At 41.9% G+C, this 18508-nt stretch overlaps 1 protein-coding gene and 2 long non-coding RNA genes across 18 annotated transcripts in view; 2 read left to right on the top strand and 1 right to left on the bottom strand.

Annotated features, from left to right (window-relative positions):
* Nucleotides 1-18508, bottom strand: part of PTPN4 (protein tyrosine phosphatase non-receptor type 4) — a 272678-nt gene that overhangs the window by 198223 nt on the left and 55947 nt on the right. For 12 of the 16 annotated variants that reach the window (XR_014078556.1, XM_081575956.1, XM_081575959.1 and 9 more), the window contains exon 1: nt 4144-4538. The exons of the other annotated variants lie outside the window; for them this stretch is intronic. The gene's annotated coding sequence lies outside the window, so the exon portion shown is untranslated. Of the gene's footprint in view, nt 1-4143; nt 4539-18508 lie in introns of those variants that run through there. 16 annotated transcript variants of the gene reach the window in all.
* Nucleotides 9253-18508, top strand: part of LOC145540807 (uncharacterized) — a 28262-nt gene continuing 19006 nt past the window's right edge. The window contains exon 1 of the long non-coding RNA XR_014078557.1: nt 9253-9587. This is a non-coding gene — a long non-coding RNA (uncharacterized LOC145540807). The remainder of the gene's footprint in view (nt 9588-18508) is intronic.
* Nucleotides 12687-16867, top strand: LOC145540808 (uncharacterized). The gene is made up of 2 exons (XR_014078558.1): nt 12687-12947; nt 13731-16867. It is a non-coding gene; the product is annotated as an uncharacterized LOC145540808 (long non-coding RNA).

Here is an 18508-nt window from a genome sequence, read left to right as displayed (position 1 = left end):
ACTCAGATTTTGGGGAATTCCCTGGTGGTCCAGTGGTTAGGGGCTTCCCTGATAGCTCAGTTGGTAAAGAATCAGGAGAACCCAGTTCAATTCCTGGGTCAGGAAGATCCCCTGGAGAAGGGATAGGCTACCCACTCCAGTATTCTTGGGCTTCCCTTGTGGCTCAGCCAATAAAGAATCCACATGCAATGCAGCAGACCTGGGTTCAATTCCTGGGTTGGGAAGATCCCTTGGAGAAAGGAATGGCTACCCACTCCAGTATTCTGGCCTAGAGAATTCCAGGGAATGTATAATCCATGGGGTCCCAATAAGTCAGACATGACTGAGTGACTTTCACTTTCACTTTTTCACTTTCCAGTGGTTAGGACTCTGGGCTTCCACTGCAGGAGGCAAGGGTTCAATCCCTGGTAGGGGAACTAATATCCCACAAGACGAACAGTGAGGCTTGGCAAAAAAAAAAAAAAGAAAAAACCACCCAAACCAAAAACAAACAAAACTTCAGGTTTTCTAGGTAGCAAGATCTAAAGTTGTCCTGCCCAACACTATAGTTACTAGTGAAATCTGATTATTTATATTTAAGCTGATTAAAATTAAATAAAATTTAAAATTTAGGTCCTCAGGCACAACAATCACATTTTAAGTGCTCGATCTGTGCCACACACGGTTAATGGCTACCACGATCTGACAGTGCAGAATAAGAATTCTGCCACCACTGCAGAAAGTTTAACCATACAACATGATCTAAAAACTAAGCTTCAGAATCAGACAAACCTAGTCAAATTCTACTTACTAGCAGTATGATCCCTGACAAGTTATTCATGCTCCCATTTGGAAGAGGGGAGGAGAAGTAGGGAATTAATAATCCCTACCTCACAAAGTATACTTGATGCTTATGTGGGATAACATGAAAAGCCCCTTTACATTGTCTGGCACGTAACAGACAATAAACACGTCCCTTCTGGATCCTTTTTCCTTTATATTCCTTTATAAAAACCTCCTTGTTAAGAGATACAATAACTTACAATAACACAATAACTCACCCAAATTAACATCTTTCCCAGAAGATAATACATAGTGCCTAATTTTCATTCTGTTTCTCAATTCCTTCAAATACTTGCACCTCTCTTCCAGTGCTTCTGCTTAGGAATAATGAAGAATGAACGTGGCGGAAATCACCTCTAATGAAATGGAGGAGAATGTAATAAATTTCCCCTCTAGTTTCCCATCCCATTTTAAATATGACTGTACTGACTGATCACGCAAAGAAAAAGAAATAAATTATATTCCTCCTAGGTACCATACTTCCACATTAAGAGAAGATTCTACAATACTTCTTCACTATATTCCTTCTCACCATATGTGCTAATCGAATATTAAATAAAATAACACCTTCCTCCTACACTACTTTTCTGGCAAACAATAAAAAGACTTCCAGAACACTAAACCAATCTTCAAGGCTTCACAGCTTAACGTAGTAAACTAATTTGACAAATCTAGACTACCGAATATAAAAAACTTCATAACATGCATGTTATTACCCAGAAAAACAACAAAATTCAACTCAGCTTGGAACCAGTGAATTTCTGCCAATACTAAATTTTATTTAGAGCAACAAATCATACTTAACCACATTAAGTCACACAGACTTGCCATTTCTAGTGAGGTCTCCAACTTTACATTTTTAATAACTAACAATTAAAGGACAGCTTTAAAACATGTCTTTAAACATCCACCAAACAATGTTTCTACATATTTTTAAAGCTTCCTTATTGTTTAAAATTGACCATTATTAACCCAGGGATGGGGGAGAAGAGGAGGGAGTCCTCTCAGTAATAGTAACAATGTCTCCTTGAAATTATCTGTCATTCTTACTTTGTTCCTTAAAGATAATTTACTTAAAAACATGACCACTGACGCACCCACCCTTAAAGAGCTCAGAATAAATCATAAGTAAATACTAAATAGATAACATTGCACACTAAACCATCACACAATTTAAATTATGTTTAGTAGACGAAATTAAAATACTAGTAACTCAAATACACAAATCAGAGTTTAATAAGTCTATGGGAGTCACATAAGTTAAAAAAAGAAAAGCACTGTAAAAAGTTTTCATTACTATTCCACATGAAGTACTTTATATTAATATAAATTAAAGTTAGGTTTCTATGCCTGAACTGATGAAATCTAATTGTGAGAGTCTATAATGTTTTAAGCCCTTCTGTAATAATGAAGTGTACACTGGTCACAGTAGAATAGTTCAGATGAATTTTCCTGAGGCTGCATTCTAAGTACATCTGACCCAGAAAGTATTTTTAGCAAGTGTGTTCAATCAATGCTGGTTTATGCCTAGTCTAAATTAGAAATTGGGTGTCACAAATTTAAAGTAACAAAGTTACTAGGGACATTTTAAAAGATATTCAATTAGAAAATCAGGGGAAAACCACAAAGTTTAAACAATTCAATACCCACGGCCTACAACCTAAGCTGCTGCTGCTAAGTCACTTCAGTCGTGTCCGACTCTGTTTGACCCCATAGACAGCAGCCTACCAGGCTCCCCCGTCCCTGGGATTCTCCAGGCAAGAACACTGGAGTGGGTGCCATTTCCTTCTCCAAATAACCTAAGCAGGTTCTAGGAAAACAGGCAATAAGAAAGCCACATCTTCATCCATAACTACTTTTGAGGAACCTATGATTTTCTAACTTTAACCTACTTAATTAATATTAATAAAACTGCAAAACAGTGATGGCTCCCTGTTTTCAAAATCTCTTGCCAAATGTTTAAAATAGGCTAGCTAAGTTACAAACACTCCCATATACAAAAATAAGATCACGAGTCTCGTCTTAAAAACCACTCAAGATCATGATATGGTGGGACCATGCACACGTTTCAAAGAAAAGAGGTGGCAAAGATATATGTGCCATTAAAAAGAGAGAGAGAAAGAGACATAAAAATAGCTTCTGTGGTAATTGGAGCATAAATTTATTCTGACAAAAAATGGTGGGATCCACAAAATGATTGTGTTCTTCTACTATGAGTTAGTAAAGAAGCTCTGCAGAGAAAAACTTTTGCTTACAAAAAGCCTTTAAAAAAAAAAAACACTATAGGTTGAATTTCTCAAATTCAAGATTTAACTGATGTACTATCTAGCTCTATTCCATTAAGCACATTTTGGGCTCTGAACAATCATTTATTTTAAGGTCATCTCCTTCCCCCTTAAAAAATGTATTTTTTCCCCTCTGGCAACAAAGATTAAGGTTCAAAAATCAGGATAAAAAAATGCCCTGGCCTAACTGTTCCACAGTCTTCTTTTTACTCAAACCATTCTTTACAAGTCAGATACTTTGGCATTTTGATGTCTTTCTCCATAAACATGGTTTAAACTGTAATGTTTCAACTGGGCCCAAGATTTGGTTACATAAACCGAATATTACTCCAATCTCTGATTCTAACAGCAGTTGGTATATTGCAGATACACAGACTGTCCTAGAAAAAGCGCCTGAAAAACCCTACCCATACACATTGTCCTCCGCTGTGGTTCACTGTATAATGCCTCCCAGGCATAAAGTCTCCCATTCTAAGTTTCCCAGAACCATCCGTGCGTATATATGTGCCATTGTAAACTACTCCATGTTAAGGAAACCCTGGGAAGCGCATCCGTACGTCTATTTTGCTACACCTCAACTTTTTCTTTTGGCTCAACTACAGGTTCCTAAACACAAGCATGCCAAGGCAGAATCATAAAAGGCTTAAAACTTCAAGGGTAGGACAGTATGCCCAAGCAGCAAGTAGGAAGCTTTCAAAGGAGCCAATTTTTTTTTTTTTAAAAAAGGAATCCTATCAGCAATGGAAAACTCTGAAGATTCTAAAACCTCACCTAGAGTTTAGGGGCCGTGGAACATTCCATCTCCGCACCTATTCCATCCCTTCTCCCCTGACTCCCTCAGAACAGAGATTCCAACTAAAACACCAGGAGGTTGAGAGCTGGGGTCCCGCAAAGAAAGGGAGTAGGCAAAAAGCATCCTTCCCCTCTGAGTTGAAATCAGCCTCACGCTTTCGGCCGGCCCCACCTGGCGGGCCGCAGGTAGCAGCCTCGCGTGCCACGCAGGGCCGAGAGGCGCCCGGGACCCGGAGCCTCTTACCTTCGTGTCCCAGCCGCGTCCTCCGGGCTGGAGAAGAAAAGCCTGGAGGCCCGGCCGCGCCGCCCCCGGGGCTCCGTCAGCGTCCGCTCAGCAGCCGGCGCCGCAGCGGCCGCACGACGGCCGCGAGCCGCCGGCACCACCTCATACTGCGGTGCTGCCGCGCGCTCCCGCACCTCCCTGCGGGGATGAGCTAATCCAGCCCCGCAGCGGTGTCGCGGGGGTGGGGGCCCCGGAGCGGGGCCCAGAATCCAGCACCGGGGACCCTGGAGTCCTGAGAGAACAATGTGGGGCCGCGAGGAGGAGGAGCGGAACGGCTCGGCAAGAGCGAGCGAGCGGCAATCCTAAGCAGCGTTTGTGTGTGAGAGTGCAATGGGTGCTCAGTCCCTCCCGCCGCCGCCGCCTCCTCCTCTTCCTCCTCCTCCTCCTACTCCGTCTCCTCCTCCTCCCTCAAGCACACCCCGTCTCCCAGGCCACGGCATAGCAACCGAACATGGCGGCTGCGCAGACGCCGCCAGTCAGCCGCCCGGAGCGGCGGCCGCGGCCACGGGAGGCGATCTCGCGAGAGGCGAGGCCAAGCCCCCTCCCCGCAGGCGCGGGCTGGAAGCGGCCCCACCAGCAGGAGCGCGGGGGACGCGCAGGTGCGAGGGAGGAGGGACCTGGGCGGGTGGGAGGGGCTAGGATGGGCGGGGCGCCGTGACTCCGCGGCGATTGGTTATTGAAACTGGGACCCTCCCCCCCGCTGGACCTAGAGACTTGAGGGACCCCACAGAGGGAGAAAAAAACCTCAGTTTAAAGTGGAAAACCGGACCTTTTGGCCCCAGGTTGTCCCAACTTCAGTGCTGAAAAAGGTTTTAGGGTGCAGATTTGAATGATTTCCTCTCCTAAATACAGACCCTGAAACAAAGAACAAACAACGTTCATTTATAGCGTTTGAGTGCCTCTGTGTGCCAGGAACGGTGTTCTGTTAAACATGAAATTAATTCATGCTAACCAAGTGTACGAATCGGTTATTACCACGCCGGGGCTTTTATCCAGGTGATTCTAAAATCTTATTGATGATACAAACTTACTGGCGGTGAGACAAATGCCTGTGGGCTGGATAATAGTGGAAATGATGGCGGGAGGAATTTTTGCATTCATTTTTGTCAGAGTCCTCGTCTGTCGTCAGATACCTTCTTGCTCCTCCTCGCTCTTAGCTTCAGCACCCCACCAGGGCTGTCCTTCATGAAACATTCTTTCAAAAATCACTTTCCCTCCAACCCGACAAAAGGCCTATTTACTAATCGGGGATGGTTTTTGCAAGCTGAAACCTTGCAAATCTGTGAAATCTGCAGTTTCTAGGGACTCTCTTCTCCCTCTCACCTGGCTCAGTTTTTCCGTTTTAAAAAGACAACCAATCAGTCCATGTTCTGACTTTCCTTCCCACAGCTTGTTTCCAGCCAGGTTCCTTCCTCCTTCCCAGACAGGTTCTCCGGCCTCTGTGTCTCCGTTGTCTGTGCCTTTATTCATACTGTTCCCTCCGCTGAAATGCTCTTCCCTTCAGCTCCATCCTATCTACACTCAGTCATCCTCCAACAATGGATCTTGCTTTACCGGAAGTAAGAATTTCTTTCTCTTTGACGTGATACTTCTAGGTTTATACCTCCCTTTTCTTACAGTGTTCTTTTTATTATAGGATGCTTATCCCTGTGCGGGTTTTATCGCCACTATCCATGGGGAGCTACTGGAGTCAAGGACCTTGTCTTGGTCATCTTTGTATCCCCTCTGATGCCGGGTGACAGTGACATTGCCCAGTGTCAAAAAAGTTTGTTAAGAGAGTGAAATGCTTAAATCTTTAATTGGTGGTATTTGGAGAAGATACTTGAGACAGACTGGTCTCTTACTCAGCTTCAAACCTGGTGAATTGCTGTGTCTCTGAGTGACACTCATCTGACCTGAATTTGTCTTTGTTGATGTCCTGTAGAGCTTTGTAACCAGTCCTCCAACTAACCTTCGTATCTCCAGACCTTCTCTCTCAGCCCATTCTGCCTACCCTCATCCATAAAGCACAGTGACCTTCTATATAAACAGAAATCTTGATTGTAATATAAATATAACTGGAGTCTCAAGATTGGAGAGGCAGGAGGGGGATGCCCTTTGTTTTGGAAAACTCCACAGGATGAGTCCTCTAGGTAAATGGACTATCTGTGTATCTACTATTCTTTAGGAAAACTGTGAAGTCACTTTTTAAAAATTGAGTTATAATTCATATACTACAGTGCTTTTTGGTATATTTGCAAAGTTGTACAGCCATCACCCCTACCTAATTCTGGAATATTTTCATCACCCCAAAATGAAATCCCATACCCATTAGCAGTCACTTCTCATTTCCTCCTCCCCTAGCCCCTGACAACCACTAATCTACTTTCTGCCTCTAGGTATTCACCTACTCTGGGCATTTCATATACATTGAATCATACATTCTGCAAATTCTCTATCTAAATGGATAAATGTTTGTTTTTATTTAAATTATAATCTTTAAAAAAATTAATCGATGCCTATTCTGGATCATTTTGATGACCACTTGTCATCAAATGCTGGCATTTGATTTTGTATTTGGCACCAAGAATTATAACTTGCATTTTCTTGAGCTAATGAAAAAAAAATAGAATACTCTGTAGACACGACAGCCTTCTAACTAGGAGATGGTCAAGTGTCCTCATGGTTCAGTTCAGTTCAGTTCAGTCGCTCGGTCGGGTCTGACTCTTTGCGACCCCACGAACTGCAGCACACCAAGCCTCCCTATCTATCATCAATGCTCGGAGTTTACTCAAACTCATGTCCATCAAGTTGGTGATGCTATCCAACCATCTCATCCTCTGTTGTCCCCTTCTCCCACCTTCAATCTTTCCCAACAACAGGGTCTTTTCCAATGAGTCAGTTCTTTGCATCAGGTGGCCAAAGTATTGGAGTTTCAGCTTCAGAATCAGTCCTTCCAATGAATATTCAGGACTGATTTCCTTTAGGATTGACTGGTTGGGTCTCTGTGCAGTCCAAGGGACTCTCAAGAGTCTTCTCCAACACCACAGTTCAAAAGCATCAATTCTTCGGCACTCAGCTTTGTTTATAGTCCAACTCTCACATCCATACATGACCACTGGAAAAACCATAGCTTTGACTAGACAGACCTTTGTTGGCAAAGTAATGTCTCTGCTTTGTAATATGCTGTCTAGGTTGGTCACAACTTTTCTTCCAAGGAGCAAGTATCTTTTAATTTCATGGCTGCAATCACCATCAGCAGTGATTTTGGAGCCCCAAAAAATAAAGTCTTACACTGTTTCCACTGTTTCCCCATCTATTTCCCATGAAGTGATGGGACGAGATGCCATGATCTTAGTTTTCTGAATGTTTAGTTTTAAGACAACTTTTCCACTCTCCTCTTTAACTTTCATCAAGAGGCTCTTTAGTTTATCTTTGCTTTCTGCCGTAAGGGTGGTATCATCTGCATATCTGAGGTTATTATATTCCTCATGGTACACTGTGCAGAAGTTTTGCAGAAATTCAAATAGAGAAGAATTTTGGAATGATTAAGCCTAAAAAAGCCAATACCAGTGGGGCAGAAGGAAAATTAGGAGGTGGGGATTAACACACACACACTATTATACATAAAACAGATAAACAACAAGGTCCTACTGTAAGGCACAAGGAACTATACTCAATACTCTGTAATAACCTATATGGGAAAAGAAGCTGAAAAGGATATGCGAATATGTATAACTAAACCAGTTTGCTGTATACCTGAAACTAATACAACATTGTAAATCAACTATACTTCAGTATAAAAATAAAAATTAAAAAAAAATAGACTCTACCACAGCAGTGAGTTTCATAGTCTCATCACACAAAAAAAAATTTAATTTCAGCAAAACATCATTTACATTACATACTTAACATTAATTGAATTTTTAATTTTATTAACCAAATGTTCAAAATTGTCATTTTATAGATGTAGAAGGGCTATGAGAATGAGGACTTTATACCTAATCTTATGTTTACACAAAACAAAGAAACATAATCTAAATAATTTAATATTACATTGAGAGTTAGCAAGATTTTTTTTTTCAGTTCAAAGTGGCAGCAAACATTCCTAGATATTGGCAGACAATGCTGTTGACTGTGACTTTTCCCCTTTGTCTGTGCCTGCTCTTGGCTGTGCTTTGGGAGTGAGGAGCAAGGGTTGTGTCCACACTTGGAGGGTGTTGGCAGAAAGGACTGGCCTCGCACTGTGACTGACTCCCAACCCTGGGTAGCTATAGCCGGAATGGAAAAGGCATCCGTTCTAGCTTGTGCAGCCAAGCCAGGCTGCCTGGGCTGTGGCAGTGACCTCTGGCAGCTGCAAGGCAGCAGAGAAGGAGCTTTGATCAGGCCTTGTGGCCAACTCACCAACCACTGTTTCCCCCCACCCCAGCCTACCCATCAACAACTTGGGAGGACTCCTCTGGAAGAATGATAAACTTTTGGGTCACTGGGGATTTCTGAGGAGGACAACCCCACGGAAAGCTGGACTCAGCTTGCTGGGTGGAACTCAGAGTGGTATGAATTTTAACATTAAAAACACGTGACTTAAAGTGACCCGGTTTTGTCACCTAAGCTGGTGAGGTGGGTCATACAAGGAAAACAGGGTTTCAAATACCTGGTCTCTGACATGTGATCTTAACTGGATATCTGTCTGCCTTAGCTGCACAATTTCATTCTTTCATCTGTCTGGAATCTTCAAGCAAAGCAAAACAAGGCAAACAAATTTAGACTTAAATCTTTGAAGTGTCATACATTTTCCCAAGAAGTTTAGAATTCTATGGCTTGGACTTGCTTTAATCATAGAGTTTCTTTGCAGCTCAGTATTCTGTGATAACCTAGGTGGGTGGAATGAAGGGTAGGGGTGGGGGCAGCGGGAGGAAATTTCAAGAGGGAGGGGATAAAAGTATACACATAGCTGATTCACTTTGTTGTACAGCAGAAACTAACACAACATTGTAAAGCAATTATACTCCAGTAAAAAAAAAAAACCCATAGAGCTCCTTTGAATGTACTTTTTAAAAATAGGTATTTATTTTCAAAAATTACATAACATGTATCTCTGAGGCAGGTGACCTAGATTGGTCACTCTTTAGATATAACCTGCTTCCTTTTCACTTGCCAGCAATTCTTTCTTATTCTTTCTTTTCTTCTTCCTTCCCTCCTTTCCTTCCTTCCTTTCTTTTTTCCTGTTTTCTTTCTCAATCTCTCTTTCCCCTCCTTCCTTCCTTCTTTCCCCTCTCTTTCTTTCTTCTTTCTCCCTCCCTCCCTTCCTTTCTATAGCAGGAAAAGATCCACACTAGCAATCCCTGGGATCAAGAACTATACAGAAAAATGTAAAATTTTAAAAATCAAAGACTTCCTCCTACTCCCAGCTCCAGCAGCCAAAGGTAAGCAATATTCACAGCTTCTTGTGTGTGCTTACAGAATTTTCTCTGCATTCGTAAGCTTAATCAATATCTTTCCCCCCTAACTACAATCAATGTCTTTTTTCCATACTTACTATATTTTACTTACAAATGTTCTTAATAGAACATATAGATATATGTCATTCTTTCAAAGGGCTGTACCATAGTGTATTTAATCTTCTTTATTGGGCATTTAGGGACTTGCCTGGTGGTCTAGTGGTTAAGACTATGAGCTCCTAATGCAGAGGGGCACAGGTTCAAGGAATCAGGATCCAGCATAGTCAAAAATGAAGGTGTGGAGCATTTAGGCCATTTCTGGTTCTTTGCTATGTCATACAATGCTATAGAGTACATTTTCATGACAAAGCTTTGTACATAAATAAAAGCATTTCTTTCAAATTTCTGGAAATACAATTGCTGGCTTGAAGTATATGAGTATGTTTAATTTGGACAAGTATTGCCAACTTGATTACCAGTTGCACCCATCAACTATGTGTGAGTTATTATTAATCTCTTCTTTATCATTTCTAGGTTTTGTATTCTCCTCAGTCCAAAATAAACAACAACAAAAGAAAAAAAAAAAACATTTTCTTCTAGTACTTTTAGGGTTTTTTTTAATACTTAAGACTTGACCCATCTGGAAATAATTCTGATGTAAGGAAATAGGGATCCTGCTTAATTTTGGGGGGCGAGGTAGGGGATCCTGCTTAATTTTTTAATGGTTTTCTAGTTGTCTCACTATTACCTTGTTGAATAATCCATTACACACACACACACACACACACACAAACGGTAAATTTCTTTTTTCAAATACTAAATTCAAAATTTTGAATTGGGGATTTTTTTAGTTTACTGCACAGAGTTAACTATCTTTCCTCTATATAAGTTTCCTCTTGATGCTATAACAAATTACTGCAACTTTAGTGGCTTAAAACACAAATTTATTAAACTGCAGTTCTGGACATAAGAATTATCCAAAATGGATCAACATGCTGTGTGCCTCTGGAGGGTCCAGGGAAGAATCTCTTTCCTCGTCTTTTCCAGCTTCTAGAAGTCACATGGCCCCTTCGTCCATCTTCACAAGCATCAGCCTAGCATCTTCAAATCTCTGTGTCTCATTACCTTCTCTGTCTTCTAATGCCCTCCTGCCTCTCTTTTACAGAGACCCTTGTGATTACATTGGACCCACCCACACAACACAGGACCATCTCCCCATCTCAACAGCCTTCATTTAATCACATTGGCAAAGTCGCTTTCACCATGTCAGCTATGTATGCACACAGTGACCCTGTGCATGAAGCTGTGATCATCTTTGAAAACTATTACTCTATGAGTCACCATGTCTAATATCAAACTTTTTAGCTATTAGAGTTTCTAATAAGTTATAATATCTGAAAGCATGAATTTCTCCTAACTTTTTTCCAAAATGAACGTATTTTTACTTGTATGATTTTAAAATATTTGAGCCCCCTAGAAGACCTAAATAGACATTTCTTCAAAGAAGACATACAGGTGACCAAGAGGCACATGAAAAGATGCTCAATGTCACTAATTATTAGAGAAATGCAAATCAAAATTACAATGAAGGTACTGCCTCACACCAGTCAGAACAGTCATCATTAAAAAGTCGACAAACAATAAATGCTGGAGAGGATGTGGAGGAAAGGGAAACCTCCTACACTGTTGGTGGAAATGTAAACTGGTGCAGCCACTATGGAGTACAGTGTGGAGGTTTCTAAAAACACAATAAAAATAGAGTTGCCATATGATCTGGCAATCCCACTATGGGCATCATGCACTTCCATGTTCATAGCAGGACTATTCACAGAAGCTAAGACATGGAAGAAACTTGAGTGTCCATTGACAGGTGAATGGATAAAGAAGATGTGGTACATATATACCATGGAATACTACTTAGTCATAAAAAAGAATGAAATATTGCCATTTGCAACAATATGGATGGACCTAGAGATCATCATACTAAGTGAAGTAAGTCAGACAGAGAAAGACAAATATCATATGACATCACTTATATGTGAAATCTAAAATATGACACAAATGAGCTTATCTATGAAACAGACTCACAGACATAAAGAGCAAACTTGTGGTTGCTGAGGGGGAGAGGGTATGGGGAAGGGAAAGATGGGGAGTTTGAGACAAGCAGGTGCAAACTAGTGTATATACAATGGATAAACAACAAAGTCACTGCTGTATAGCCCAGGGAACTTTATTCAATATCCTGTGATATTTTCCACCATAGTGGAAAAGAATATAAAAAAGAGTGTATATATATGTATAACTGAATCACTTTGCTGTACAGCAGAAATGAACACATTATAAATCAACTATACGTCAATAAAATAAATTTTTTAAAAAGAAAAATAATAAAATATACAAGCCCCAGATCATGACTAAAATATTAAATTGCATTAATAGCATACTAGAGGGTGTGCCTAGTTTAGGATCTATATATTATCTGAAAAAAATTATTTGTAGATGTATAGTAGATGTAGGTGAATATAATCTTTATAAGTACATTCATAGGACACTGATCATCCATAAGTCGCTTAACCTATAAGTCTTTTAAGTGTAAATATTAATGCAAATTAGTTCTCATAATTTTCATATATTTAAAAACACATGCATTGCTCACATACTATTTGAGAGCCACTGGTAAGAGGTGGTTCTTGCCCTCAAGGCAAGAATTTTTCATTCTTAGATTGTGACTCATCAGAGGGTTTTGAAATCATTTTAGTGGATTTTGAAAAGAGAAATGAACTAGAGTAGACAAGAAAAAAGAATGCATCACATAAAGTGAAGGTAAACATGGGACTGTGAAAACTTTAGGTTTATGTTTGTGTGTATGTGAATTTTGATGTGAAATCTCTTTCCTGTTTTGGATGTGGTGGTCAAAAAGGTGTGAGAGCCTCTAGTTGAGGGAGAATGAATAAGCACACAAACACAAATTAGTCTGAGATGTGCTTTCATAGATTAAACCCCATGAGGGCGGGCACCCTGGCTGTGTCACCATTATTTCATCATAGCCTGACCTAATGTCTGAGATATAATCAGCCCTTGGTTATTCTTCTTGAGTCAATGAATGAACAAGGTGGGCCTGGGATTCCAGGGAGAGCAGGAAAGCACGTCAGAGGATCAGAACATTTTGTCCTTACCTGTCCATGGCTCACTCTGAAAGCTGTGGGCTACAGACACAGGGCTGGAGAGGAAAAGGATCCAGTGAGGAATTGAAGGCTGGGCAGAGGGAAGCCTGAGGGACCTTGAGTGACATCTAGTGGCATCTTGGACCAAATGGCAGCCCCAGCCTCAGTGATCTCCCATTAGGTGGAGTATTATTGCATAAACTGCTTTAAGGGGGGGAAAGGGACTCTATTCCTGCATGGAGTGTAAGAGTAGATGAATTTGTAGATGAATCCTGTGGGTTTACTGGGTTTATCTTTTTTTTTTTTTTTTTTTTAAATATATGTTGGCTTTGTCTGAAGAGGCTTTCACATCACATTAGAAAATCTGGGTTAGTATTTGTGCCTTTGTAGTCTGTTACTCAGCACCTGGGACAGCACTTTCAGGTGTGGTTCAGGTGTGTAATAAATGCCTGCTGGTGGCTGGCTGACATGTTTAAACACTCATTCAACCTGAGCTCCTTGATCAGCTATGGCCCACACTAAGGATTCTCATCCCTGGTCACACATTGGAAACATCAAGGGCATTTTTTAATAAATATAGGAGCCTTGCCCTACCCTGACCCCACCTCCATGCTTACTTAATTAATTGGGGTGGATCCCAGGCTTCTCTTTAGATATGGATATAAATATTTTTTTCAGCTCCCAGGGTGATCCTGCTGTGCAACAGGGTTGAGACCCATAGCTCCCATTTGGACAGGCACTGGAAGTAACAGAACATCAGTGGAAAATGGGACTCCCTGAATCCTACTTTAGTGCTTCTCAAACTGCCTGGGGTGGAAGGACCAGTCTTCATAGACCCATGTTTTTGTAAAATACAAATAAAAAGAAATTCTGAGAAAATTAAATGAGGAGACAAAGACATATAATAAAATCCAATCCCCACTGTTCAACAGAAATGACTTTCTCTCTTTTATTTCTCTTAAAGGTTTTAATGGCTTAATCTGAATTTCTGTACTTGTGAGCTGGTGACAAACCCTCTGCAGGGCAGCACTTGGTCATCCTCTGGATGAAGGTGGGGGCACGAAGAAGACAGGAGATCCAAAAACACACCAGTGGCAGTAGTTGCAGGACACACAGGTGGTTCTTGTGCATTTGAGCAGGAGGCCTGTGGACCCCTCTGCCCCCTCAGTCACAGCCCCGTGGGGCCATCAGGGCCAGAGTCCCAGGCCTCAGCTCCCCAGAGCCAAACTTTGATCTCATCAGAACATCCACTTGGATCAGGCACTTGGTATTGTCTATGAGTTAAAAAGTTTTTTTGCAAACTGGTTTATCGAGCAAATATCACTCTTCTTTTAAAACAAATTTAAAAGCAAACCACTCCCCTTTCCAGGGGCCAGACATTGATGTTTGTTATAAGGATATGCTCCTTCCAGAATGAAGGTCTTCAGGCCCGAGACGATTATTTAGGGAAGAAAGAGTGAAACCCTGCCCTGTGATGGAGCATTCAGTCCAGCAATGCGATGCTCACACCCACTCCATGCAGGTGTCTCTCTCTTAGACAGTAATAAATAACCACCATCAGACTGACAGCTGTCACACTTCTAGCTGTACCGCTGTCCTTCCCCACCTCTAGCAGGCAGGCTCAACACCCTAGATTGTTACCACTTCTTCTACAACTGAGTCTTTGTCCTAAGCTTTTTTTTTTTTTAGTGCTTTAAGATATCCCAATTTAATCACAGTAGTAAATCAAGAATTTTTCCAAGGCTATGCCCTGTTTCTGTTTAGGGCATATGACATTTGGAGTGATCATGCGTATCAGAATCTTTCCATATATGAATGTTTATGCTTAGGGGATGCAGAAGGGAAGGAAGGATTTTACATGAACACTGATCTGGTCATTGGGGGGAAAGAGGAGAAACTTAAACCCAGCATGAGACAATTGCAATTGTATCTTCATTTGGTGTATAAAGAAGAGGGAGCAGATGTCACTATAGAGCATCTTTCTTTTACAAGTATATATCAGAATCTACACATTGAAATTGGTACCGCCCTTCAGCTCAGTCATTCAGGGAAGCTATATGTTTTCCAACAACTTGACTATTTCTCAAATACCATCAACCCTCATCTAAGTTCATCTCTACCACCCAGCTTCCTTTACGAGAGGATGCTGTGACCAGTCCTTTGGGGCTACTCTGCCACCCCACCCCTATTCTAAATCCTGGTTGAAGCAGAAGGGATCCAAGGACCTCTAACCCCACCAGCAGGACTGAGCACTTGACTTAGTTCAATGCCTTCTGGTGCCTGTGTACTGGGCATCATGCCAGGATTTGGGTTTGCAGAGATGAAGAAAACACAGCACCTGCCCCCAAAAACTTCTCAGACCAGTGGAGAAAGGATTGACCTAAAAGCCTGTACTCTCATTCTCCCTCTCTTTATGAGGAGTAAATCTCCAGGTATTCATACAGTTGAGACCAAGTATGGGAGACATGTGTGTGTTGACATAAGGTACACACTCCAGTTCTTGGGATATACCTTTAAAGCTGCCCTCGGATTGTTGAAAGTTTGGCTAAAATCCAACCTAATGGGGGGAAAAAACTAGATAAATACTGTGAGTGTGGAGCACGTTGCTCCAGATAAAAGCCAAGTTTAACCAAATAGGCAGCCACAAGTGGTCCTGTTTTAAAGCTCCTGTGAAGTGAAGACAACATAAAGTGGCAGTTTTGAAAAGAGCAAAAAATGTCAAAGTATCTTTGAAGCTCTTTCCAAACTCCTTCATGTACAAGGTGAGAGCTTTAACTTTGCTCTGAATTATTTGGGTATCAATGATGTCAAACCAATTAGTTACTGGATCGATTCAGTGGAGATAGAGAGCCTTTAAAAAAAAAAAAAAGGAGTGGAGGTATTTCGGTATGGTTGAGGACATGTTATTGACCTTATACTAACATTCTAGAAATTAGTTCTTAGATTTTTGTGTCTGCCTCAAAGTAACTTGCAACATGTTTATTAGAAACTCTGGTGCATATAGTTAGAGCAAATGGATTAATATGAATGACCTGCAGTCAGGAGGAGGTAAGTTTGCACCATGGTTAAGGGCAGGGTGTCTGGTGCTGCCCTGCCAGGATTCTAGTCCCGTCCTTGAAACAATCTAGGTGTTATTAGACAAGATACTTGTTCTGAACTCAATTACGTCCTCCCCCAGATTCATATGTTGAAATCCTAATCCATAATACCTCAGAATGTGATGGTATTTGGAGATGGAGATCTCTAAAAAGTAAATTAAAATGAGATCATTAAGGAGGGGCTCCCATCCAGTATGACTAGTGTTCTTTTTCTTTAATTTTTATTTTTGGCTATACTGCATGGCACATGGGATCTATACCCCCTGCATTGGAAGAGTGGAGTCTTAACCACTGTACCACCAGAGAAGTCCCTGGTGTTCTTTCAAGATGAAGAAATGTAGACACAGACACACAGAGAGGACCACATGAACACACGGCAGGAGGTGGCCATCTGCAAATGAAGGAGGGAGACCTCAAGAGAAAACAAACTGCCTGCACTTTGATCTTGCTCATATTGCCTCCAGACTGGTGGGAAAATAAACTTATATTGTTTAGGCCACTGAGTCTGTGGTCCTAGCTTACCAATATGCTACTCAAACGCCCTGTGCTTTCTGCTGCATCCACAAAATGGGACTAATAATATGTACTTACCTCAAAGGATTATTTGGAGAAGGCAATGGCACCCCACTCCAGTACTCTTGCCTGGAAAATCCCATGGACGGCGGAGCCTGGTGGGCTGCCGTCTGTGGGGTCACACAGAGTCAGACACGACTGAAGCGACTTAGCAGCAGCAGCAGCAGCAAAGGATTATTATGAAGATGAAGAGAACTTGCAAATATGAAGCACTTAGAACTATTACCACTGATTGAACACTTAACATGTGCCATGTCTATTAATTTACTCCTCCCAACTCCCTTCTGAATAAGTCATATGTCCCCATTTTTCAGATATAGAAATTTGAATTTGGAGGTTTCAGCAAGCCCAGCCACATTTAATATTGGCCTCCCACCATGGAGCTATAAAGATTGAAAGTGTTATACATAAACGCAAGTCACCCACGTCATCAAAGCTACAGCAGTGTGTTGTTTGCAACCAGCATAGGGAGAGTATAATCTAGAAGAAAGAACAGGAATTAGAATGGAGAGGTGGATCACCTTTGCATTTGTGTGCCATAGATGGTGTTGGCAGCAGAGGAGAACCATAGAAGATGTGATTGCCTTCATGTTTAATAAAGTCCATTGTGATAATAGGGGAGCATAGACTTGGGGTGGAATGCAGGATCAGTTTCAGACCATTGTAATAACCTGAGAGCTTACGATAAGTGCTTGAGCCAGGGTGGAAATTGTGGATATAAAAGAGAACAGAGATCCTTGAGATATTAGGGAATATAACTCAATTATTGATTACGTGATCCAGGTGAGACCCAGGTTTCTCACTTGCCCAGGTGGCTGGACGGGTGGCACAATCAGTCACCAGGATCAGCACCACAAGAAAAAAGAGGGTGGGTTTGAAAATGATGAGGATGAATCCAATTTAGAAGAAATTGAACTGGAAGTACCTGTGAGATTCCAGGTAGAACTATCCAGAATTCAATTAAAGACATGAATCTGCAGCCCAGGTCTCCAACCTGCTCTGGAGTTAGTGGTTTGTGATGGTAGCACAGGTCATAAGGACAGTGTCTGAAGGAGGAAGAGAAGGAGGAAAGGAAAGAATCCTGGGGAGTGAGCACCATCATTTGGGAATAGGCTCCCATGGTGGGCCAGGTGGGGTGGGGAGAGAGGAGGGTCCCAGGCTCCAAGGGAAGAGAACCCCTCCAGACTGCCATAGAGGTTGACAGCGCCAAGCACCCTGGAGCTGACTGAGTAAGCAGTGGGTAGGAAAGGATGCCTGGGATTGGGAATTCAATATTCATTCATGACCTTTGCCAGACAATTTCAAGGAAGCGGTGGGGGTGGAAGGCAGATGTCAGTGAAGAAGGAGTGGGAAGGAGAGAGAGAAAAGACAGGTTGCAAGGAGCTTCGCTGAATAAGGGAAGTGACAGGAATAAAGGGCGGGGGACAGGAGTGAGGGGAAACTTTGATTAGAACATTGTGCCAACAACATTATGTCATGAGGTTCAAATTTTCATGAGAGTCAATGAATATGCTCTTTCTAAAAAGTCACAGTTAATAAACCCTAACCCAAGGTAACCTTTTGGTAAATGAATAATCCGTGCTTCAGCAGCTCCCCAGTGAGTCTGGAGCAGCCTGTAGGGTTGTTGGCCTGCCTTTCTGACTACATTCCCCCGACTCTCCTGGGCTGCTGGATCACTGAGTCCACAGACACAGTGCTCAGACCTTATACCCCCTCCGGCACCGGGCAAGCCAGTGTCCCAGCCATGGTTCCCATCTTCTGGCTCTGCCCACTGCACAGTCAGCCGGGTTTTCCCAGGCCTCCTCCTATGTTACAGCAGGTGCCAGGGAACCAGCCCCCGTATCCGACCAAAAACCACAGAATAAACCCTGTGGCCAGAAGGTAACATCAACCAAATCCACACCCTTAGCTACTGTGACACTCCTTGGGGGAAAGTGTCTCTGTCTTTCACCCTCAGCTTAGGAAGACGGTGCTGAGTCATGAAGAGAATGTATACTTTGGACCAAGGCAATGATGCAAATCCCAGCTTCAACTCTTAACAGCAACTTGAATTTGAACAAACCATGTCATC

Source organism: Giraffa tippelskirchi, chromosome 3, assembly GCF_054371585.1.
Source record: "Giraffa tippelskirchi isolate mGirTip1 chromosome 3, T2T-mGirTip1v1.2.pri, whole genome shotgun sequence".
Taxonomy (NCBI): domain Eukaryota; kingdom Metazoa; phylum Chordata; class Mammalia; order Artiodactyla; family Giraffidae; genus Giraffa; species Giraffa tippelskirchi.
Note: the sequence above shows the minus strand (reverse complement) of the source record. Positions and strands in the feature narration are given on the sequence as shown.